Source organism: Amphiura filiformis, chromosome 18, assembly GCF_039555335.1.
Source record: "Amphiura filiformis chromosome 18, Afil_fr2py, whole genome shotgun sequence".
Classification (NCBI taxonomy): domain Eukaryota; kingdom Metazoa; phylum Echinodermata; class Ophiuroidea; order Amphilepidida; family Amphiuridae; genus Amphiura; species Amphiura filiformis.
The window spans coordinates 65877453-65886903 of record NC_092645.1 but is presented as its reverse complement, the minus strand read 5'-3'; the positions used below and the strand labels follow the sequence as shown (position 1 = coordinate 65886903).

At 39.3% G+C, this 9451-nt stretch overlaps 1 protein-coding gene and 1 long non-coding RNA gene across 2 annotated transcripts in view; both read right to left on the bottom strand.

Annotated features, from left to right (window-relative positions):
* LOC140139326 (uncharacterized) overlaps positions 1-9451 on the bottom strand; it is a 244697-nt gene that overhangs the window by 131363 nt on the left and 103883 nt on the right. The gene's annotated exons all lie outside the window — the stretch shown is intronic.
* On the bottom strand, positions 116-7969 carry LOC140138939 (uncharacterized). The gene is made up of 3 exons (XR_011857081.1): positions 7846-7969; positions 3271-3359; positions 116-280 (listed from the first exon to the last, which is right to left on the bottom strand). It is a non-coding gene; the product is annotated as an uncharacterized lncRNA (long non-coding RNA).

Sequence of the window (9451 nt, the reverse complement as noted above, 5' to 3'; positions counted from 1 at the left end):
CGCTGCGTTGTTCGCAATGGAACATCACCCGCCACACGTATAACCTGACCCATCAATGAATAAGGTTCCTTTCTTTTGTTATTTGTTTGTTTTATTACATTATAATTACCTTTTTTTTTTGGACAATGTCGTCGGTGCCGCATGTTAACGTACACTCCAATGCCAGTCAGAATATTGCTTATAACAATAACAATTATCATGAGAACAACAACCATTCCCCAACGTAGTTTTTTGGATGTGCAAATGATGCCCTCCGAATTAGATGTACGAGCATCTGTCACTGTAATATGCAGAAAACCAGTAAAATAGTGTTGACATTACGTATTCATTATTCTATCCAATCACTGGTCAGGAAATGCGACCAAGCCCAGTGATTGTCAAGTACAGTGAATGAGCAACAGGAACAGGGAACAAGTTTATTATGACTTATGTGTGCATGTTTTACTTGTGACACTTTTAAATACACTCATTATTAAATTTAGGGACTAAATTGGATCAATCTTGTGCAGAGAATGTAGCAATTGTATGATAGCCAGAGTTTTGGAACCATAAAATTGAAATAACCTGGGTTCTTTCTTTACAAATTTAATACAATATCAGGTGTTAAATAGGCGCAAAAATAAGTGACTCGTTAAAAGCAGTGAAAATCAAATACTGAGGTATGATCAAGAGAGGTTGCAATTCCCATGAGGTATGATCAAGAGAGGTAGCGATTCCCATGAGGTATGATCAAGGGAGGTAGCGACTCCCATGAGGTATGATCAAGATAGGTTGTGATCCCCATGAGGTATGATCAAGAGAGGTTGCAATTCCCATGAGGTATGATCAATAGAGGTAGCGATTCCCATGAGGTATGATCAAGAGAGGTTGCAATTACCATGAGGTAGGCCTATGATCAAGAGAGGTAGCGATTCCCATGAGGTATGATCAAGGGAGGTTGCAATTCCCATGAGGTATGATCAATAGAGGTAGCGATTCCCATGAGGTATGATCAAGAGAGGTTGCGATTCCCATGAGGTATGATCAATAGAGGTAGCGATTCCCATGAGGTATGATCAAGGGAGGTAGCGACTCCCATGAGGTATGATCAAGATAGGTTGTGATCCCCATGAGGTATGATCAAGAGAGGTTGCAATTCCCATGAGGTATGATCAATAGAGGTAGCGATTCCCATGAGGTATGATCAAGAGAGGTTGCAATTACCATGAGGTATGATCAAGAGAGGTAGCGATTCCCATGAGGTATGATCAATAGAGGTTGCAATTCCCATGAGGTATGATCAATAGAGGTAGCGATTCCCATGAGGTATGATCAAGGGAGGTAGCGATTCCCATGAGGTATGATCAATAGAGGTAGCGATTCCCATGAGGTATGATCAAGGGAGATAGCGATTCCCATGAGGTATGATCAATAGAGGTAGCGATTACCATGAGGTATGATCAAGGGAGGTAGCGATTCCCATGAGGTATGATCAAGAGAGGTTGCGATCCCCACGTGGTATGTTCAATAGAGGTAGCGATTCCCATACGCAGTGAACGTACGCCCGTCTAGCTATCATTCTCCCGTGACGGAGCGAGGTCGCTTATTTAGCTATTATTTAATATTCTGCACGTACAAAATAAATGTGCGGACAAAGTTGAATTCTTACACTATAACCCCCCTACCCCCGTGACCCTAGAGTACCCCTTTTGGGTATATTTATATTGTCATTGGCGTTCGCTAACATGTTCACCTGACCCATACAAGATGAAATCAATATCAAATATAAAGTGGACACAATTTCCCACTTGAGCACAGATCTGAGACTGACTATTTATGTGTGCTCGTATGAAACGTTCGACGTGATCGCTCAATGTTAGTTGTAACGACAATCTACTCTCTCCACATACGGTAATGTACACGTAAAGTCGCTCAATAATTGATACATTCGGAACGACCATGCTAATTCGAAGCGTCCGGTAGAAACGTTTGACGTAATCTCTAAATTTTAGTCGCAATGACAATCTACGCTCTCCACACATTGTGCACGTGAAATTGCTCAATAATTGATACGTCCGGATCGACTACGCTAATTGGAAGCGTACGTCCCTTTAAAACGTTTACCGTAATCGTTCAATCTATGTCCATCACATACTGTACATGATCATGTGCAGTAGCTCAATATTTGATACGTCCGGATCGACTACGCTAATTGGAAGCGTACGTCCCTTTAAAACGTTTGCCGTAATCGTTCAATCTATGTCCATCACATACTGTACATGATGATGTGCAGTAGCGCAATAATTGATACGTCCGGATCGACTACGCTAATTGGAAGCGTACGTCCCTTTAGAAACGTTTGCCGTAATCGTTCAATCTATGTCCATCACATACTGTACATGATGATGTGCAGTAGCTCAATAATTGATACGTCCGGATCGACTACGCTAATTGGAAGCGTACGTCCCGTTAGAAACGTTTGCCGTAATCGTTCAATCTATGTCCATCACATACTGTACATGATGATGTGCAGTAGCTCAATAATTGATACGTCCGGATCGACTACGCTAATTGGAAGCGTACGTCCCTTTAAAACGTTTGCCGTAATCGTTCAATCTACGTTCATCACATACTGTACATGATGATGTGCAGTAGCTCAATAATTGATACGTCCGGATCGACTACGCTAATTGGAAGCGTACGTCCCTTTAGAAACGTTTGCCGTAATCGTTCAATCTACGTTCATCACATACTGTACATGATGATGTGCAGTCGCGCAATATTTGATACGTCCGGATCGACTACGCTAATTGGAAGCGTACGTCCCTTTAGAAACGTTTGCCGTAATCGTTCAATCTATGTCCATCACATACTGTATGATGATGTGCAGTAGCTCAATAATTATAATAAGAACCACACCGGACGGAATCATTTATAATCGTAACGTCGCCGTGAATTATGTCTTGAACGATTTAGACGTCATTCCATTCGCCGAAGATGTGTTGTTTTTTTCACTTGTCGTTTCAAGCTATATCTTCATCGTAGACAGATTTATCGTTCCTACCCATATTTCCTGACATGTTCATCCTAACGAAGTCTCGAAAAAAGTGAACATGTTGAGACTTTTAAACCTTATTTATATCCTCCATCCACCGACCCATAAACACGAACAAATATTTTTCCACCGAACTCGAAAACATTATTTCTAGAATGTCTATATTGACTCTAATACTACTTGCCTATGGTTACAACATAAATATTGGATTGGATTTTGTCTTAAGTATAACTAACCTTCTCCTTCTCTGCTTACATCCTGTTCAACCATCTCCATCTCATTCATGAATATATTCTTATCATCGCAGGCCATTTTGGAATGAAATCTGTAGAGCGAAAATTTGAGTAAAGACATAATACATAGAATTATTTTGGTTGAACTTCAAATAATACACGAAATAAAATATTGTATTACACTCTTAAAACACAGGTTAAATTGATCATCCAATACGGGTTACCAGATGAACCACATAATTTTAACCAAACACACGTTATCAGAGGTTAATTTAAACTTACAAATTTTAACCAAAAATTATTTTGTGGTTCACCTGATAAGCCGTGTTGCTTAAGATTTTAGCACGTTTATTACAGTGTAACGCATTCAGCTAGACCAGAAGCACGATGTTATTATTTAGAATTCACTTCATGGGGTGAAATGGGCTACCGGTATCCCATTCACAATACACACTCCCCATGGGGTGAAATGGGCTACCGGTATCCCATTCACAATACACACTCCCCATGGAAAAGATTTAGCTGAAGTCATCCACAGTATAGATTTCCAATAGAATAGACAACTGTGTTCCATTTGAAATATATGGAATTATATGTAAAGCCATACAGAGAGAGTATTTGTTTCAACAGAATTAACCCTAGCAAATTCCATTTTGAATAACATACTCTCATTGTGGAAGACTTTCCTTGTATCTTCTACAGATGTATTGCAGATTTCAAATGGAATTATCTATTTTTTGCCATGTCAAACCAGGAAAGTATGAGCAAATGATAAGCAGGGCGAGTAACATTGGGGTTGCACGAATAATCAGAAGCATTTTACAATATCATATAAACCACTTCATAAAATTGAAATATAACTGCATCCATAATAATTGCTCTTATTTTAAACCTTGTTTATTTTAAACAAATGCACCCCATCTCACACCCACCACACCCCCCCCCCACCCCCCCCCACCCCCCCCTACACGCCCCCCCCCCCCCACACACACACACACACCAGACCACACCTGTTGAGCGATCTCATAATCTGAAGAAAACAATCCTTACCGTTCAGCACTGTGAAACGTGCAATTTTCTTCAGAATGTTAAGGCCCGTCTAACAGATAGGGGCTGCAGGAAATGAAAGTAATGTGTGCGAGCAAAACTGGAGAAAATCAAAACCGTTCATTTGATCACCAGAAGTTTCTAAAGACTAGGATTGTTGCAACAAAAATATTATTTGCCTTGCCATTATAATCAGAGTGGGAAACTCGCATGAATCCTCGGCGGTTATATTGAGTCCGAACGGTCATTAGTGTTAAAAACCAAATAAAAGTTTTATAAACCCTAACCATTACCATAAATTGTTTCCTGTACTAGGTTATACTAAGGCATAATTTGATCATTTTGATCCAGTCAAAAACACTTAACCATGACATCTTCACCTTTCCATTTTCCTGTTCAAGTTTTGTTTCAATCGTTTAAAGGAACATTTGCACAAATGTTGTTTTAAATAGATCCTTGATACACATTTCGAAGTCAAATTTGCGAGAAAATCATTTTAGAATGTCACATGACACATTTTGTCATTTAGTGCCTACCAAGGCCCCCCTACTTAGACTGCAATTATATTTTATACCGTGTGTCCTAAAAATATCTGAACACCTGGATGGCAAATAATTTTAGAAAATGGTGAAACCATTAATGTGTGTTTTTTTAATTTACTATTTAGAACTCATTATAATGAGCAAGAGATAACGCCATGGCTTCAAACGTGTTTTTTTCCAGTTGTTTTATTAAAATTATAATCGCATGTTCATTATTACATTATTACATAATTATACATACGCTGTCGCATTTCATAATTACCATTGCGTGTGTAAAATTTCCTTCTCGAATTCTCAAGTAACATTCATTAACAATAATAAAAAATATATACGTGATAATTGTAAATGTAGAAATGTATGCATCAACATATGAGGTAAGGGACGGTCTTTGAATTTCATCAAATATAGGCTTAAAGACAAGCAAAAAAATGGTACGAAAATCGTGAGAGACGAGCACACGTAGAAACAAGAATGAAAATTATCTCCAAAATGAAACAAAAAACAATTATGATGTTTAGTATGCTATAATAGTCAGTACAATATAAATTGTGGCAATAAAAATAGGGGTTCAAACAAGGGGTTTAATAAGAAAGAATTGTTTCAGATTTCACCATTGAAACCTCCGTTTTCAATGATCAGTAGTTACTTAATCGAACCAGTAGGATCTCTTGTTATGCAAAGGGCAATGGGTGAAAAGCCTACTCAAAATTAGAAATATTCAACTTGATCTGCTATCTTTAATCAAAATGGTATAGGTCTAGAAAGAGAATAGCGTTAACCGTGTTTTATCGGTCTACAAAATCACAAAACCGCGCCAGATTCCACTCTTTTATTCTTGAGATATTTGGAATTATGTAACAATACCTCAATTTGCCTAGTTCCTTTCTCCACTACTTTTCACCATAAAACAGGCAGCTATTGTGCTTTATGCTAATGTCATTGCGTAATCAAGTATTCAACATTGATAATACACTTTTGTTTTGAAAGACAAAGGCCCAAATTTGTATTTATTTAAGTAGTCATAAGTAAATGTCATCAAAGTCATTCATGCGTGGAGATAAATATTGATTGCAGGAACTTATTGACCGTCCCATGTATATCATGCCCGTTGCAGTTGTTTGGTAAATCTGTTGAGCTAGTTTCCTAATGAGCGGAACACGAATGTAGTTTACTGATTTTTCTAAGTGACGATTTTGTTTTATCAAAATGTAAACGAGATCATGGAAACACTGTTACACAAAATGTAACTGGACGGTTAACGTTTTAACGTTTTGGTAGTTGTTATAAAAATGCACACACATGTTTAATGATGCGACAGAGGGTGTTTGTCTTGAAATTCTAATAAAATCATAACTGTTTAATAACTTTAAGAACTGATATCAACGATTTTTTTTAGATTTAAAATATCATACGTTGTATTAGTTCATTTAACTATTTCATACATTTCATATAATTACCATTGTGGGCGCGATCAGTAGTACTGCTTGCTCCACGATAACATGTAGGCCTATCCCCGTAGCCGAAAGGAACCACCCTTACCCTCCTCGGTTCGCATTAACCTGTATTCCTGGTACCCCTGATCTCATCCCTGACCAATACCCCTACCCATCCCTGGGACCCCTAGAAGACATAAACCGATTCGTGGGATACCTTATCATGACTCAGGCCTATAATCCACTGCCCTGTGAGTGTACGACGGGTACCCCGAGCGTTCGACGGGTTGGCTGATCGATCGCCAGGTCGGGCGAGCATTCGACGGGTCAAACGAGCGTTCGACAGATCGAGTGAGCATTCAACAGGTCTGCCCTGCATTCAAGCGGTCTAGCCAGTATTCGAGGGGTATTTTAATCTTCTTTCCTATCGTCACATATACATATGTCTCGAATTATATTAATATTAAATTTACCCTTATTTCCCTATAATATGGAACGTTTTTTCAACAATGAGAAACCAATTGACATTATAGAATTCGATCGTTTGTTTCACAATCTTCATAATTTAGTCTGTATCGACACATATCCGCGGCACAGACTGAAAGCGTTAATGCCCTAAAAGATAACTTGTACGGATTTCCGCCGTAGAAAAGTACATTTTCGCTAAACGTTTTAAATCCCGCTATTATGTCTTCCATTTTCGAAATGGCCAATCGTCGTTCTTATCATCATCCTCATTACCATCCCTATCACCATCAATATTTTGTTCAACCACTTGCATTTCTGTGTGGTCGAGTGGTTAGAAAATCTATACATGTGGTGGATCAGCGTAACTGCACATTTTCACACACGGGTTAGAGTCCGTGACCATGTGTAGTCCTACCAGTTTTCCGCTCATATTACTGATTCTCCCACACCCCATTCTTTAGCTATTCGTCTTTTTTTTCTGTTGATGCGTTTTATATTGGTATATACGCAAAGTTGGCCTAGGTATTGGTATGTGCCAGTGTCAGATACCATTAACGTCATTTATCATAAAATGTAGTTAGTGAATCTCGATCTCTATCTTTGCTCCCCCAACTTAATGTTGACAAAGACATGTTGCCAACATGTACATGAGACCCTCCAATATTGAAAGAGGGAGGTGGTGTAGGATGGGATACAGAGCGGAATCTTTTCTTCTAATGCATGGCAGCAGTGTTCACTCGCCTTCATACTATTGCTATAGTACGCATATTTGAATTGTTATGAGCAAGTGTGCCACCTATTTTTTCGCGGATTGTAGATGCGTAAAACATTACAATAACATAAAAGTAATGAACCTAATAATGTAAATCGTTCACCCATAATTATGTATAACAATTCGCTGCTGAAAACATGCAAAAACTTCACGACGTTTCTCAAACTTTCCCGAACTTATTACGGCAAGTTGTAGATGCATATAAGAAAAATTGCATTAAATAACTATAATATAGTTTGACAAAGTCATGCGTGATTTAAGTATAATATCTAAAACCCGAAAGAAAAAGTATAAGTGGTTGTTTGTATGTACCCACCTGCTATAATGCTCATCTACTAATAAAAATCAGCAACCTCCACTGTAGGTAGTTCTCCTGAAATTCTACAAACTAATAAAAAATCTTAATCGCACCCAATATTTATGCCTTCACAATCCCAGGGTCCGTTTGTACAAATATGTTCGCTACAGTCGATGTTTTGCCTACCACCTCCCATACGCATGCGTCATGAATAATATAATAGCGCTTGCTCAAGTCACTATAGGCATACCACATCCATGCAGGGAAACTGTATTAGGGCTGTGCAATATTTATATGTCAGGGAAAGAAAGAGTGTGACAATTGCAGGACGAAATGTGGGGCAAGAGATGGGGAGCTTGTTGGCATTCATTCAAGAAAACAGTAGGGAAACTAGGCCATTAAAGGATCGCCAATTGGGTTCCCAACAATTTGGCATGTGCAGTTGGGGGCACTGATTTTTTGGCAGGCCGAGAGGAGGCAAGTGATTCGGGGCAATTTTGTTTTAGCAGGACGTGAATGGGCAAGCATTTTTGCCCCCCCCGACGGACAATTATTGCACAGTCCCTAAAGGATACGGTGGTGTGATTAGTTTCCGCCTGAATTCATTCTCCAGGTGAGAGGGTATATGACATGGGTACTGCTAGCTAACCACGTAAGAACCCAACAGAATATTGGGAACCTCATATTGACTTTCTCATAACCATATATGGATGCAAAAGCTACAAAGGTAGCCAAACGGAGGAACCACCGCACAACTCCCCGGTGCTGCATAATTATGACACAATAACAACCGGATATATCGAATATTGTCCTCTTTTGGGTATAGTGAATACACGTTAAATAGCTCTGAGCTCTCGGGCCCTAAAGCTCCCATACGTACATGTGCTCGAATTTAATAGGGAAAGTTACCAATAGATACCAATGATCCCGACCCTCATCGGCGGGCCTGCTAAGGGGCAGGGGCGACTACAATTTCATCGCATTGTGCCATCCTGAGAATGAATCGGCGACAACATTTTAAATATTGGATTTAGTTAGATGGACAAAAAGCGTTTTGGCGTAAAATGGGTGCATCGCAAGATCCACGCCCTTATATCTGCCCAATAGGATAACGGTATCAAAGCCCATCCCCAGTCGGTAGGCCTACGCCACTAATGAGTGGGTACAGGGGGTGGTTCATAGTGGAAATGTGGGTACGGGGATGTACGGGAGATTCAGGTGCATATTCAGCGATTTAATTTAGACTCGGGTGCATTTTCAGCCATTTTGGTTTATTAATGGCACTCAATTTCATAAAGTATCAATTTTTCATCGTATTTTAGCCAAATTTGTAAAAGGTTACCAAAAGTTGCTATAATTTGAAGGCGGGTAGTTTTTCGGAGTCCCAGCCATACATCCCTATCCAGATTTGAGCACCCCCCAGACTTGGGTATTCACCTATACTGCATTATTCATGTAGCGCAAAGCATAACAGAAGGAGAATGGAGGAAAAAATAACGAGAGGAAGGCGGAGAAGAAAATGAAAAAGAATGCGTTGAAATGCAGGACGCTGAGACAAACTTGCCCTTTAATTATGATTGCTTGTCAAACTTTAAACAGATCTGAGAGGTTAGTGTAAACGCAC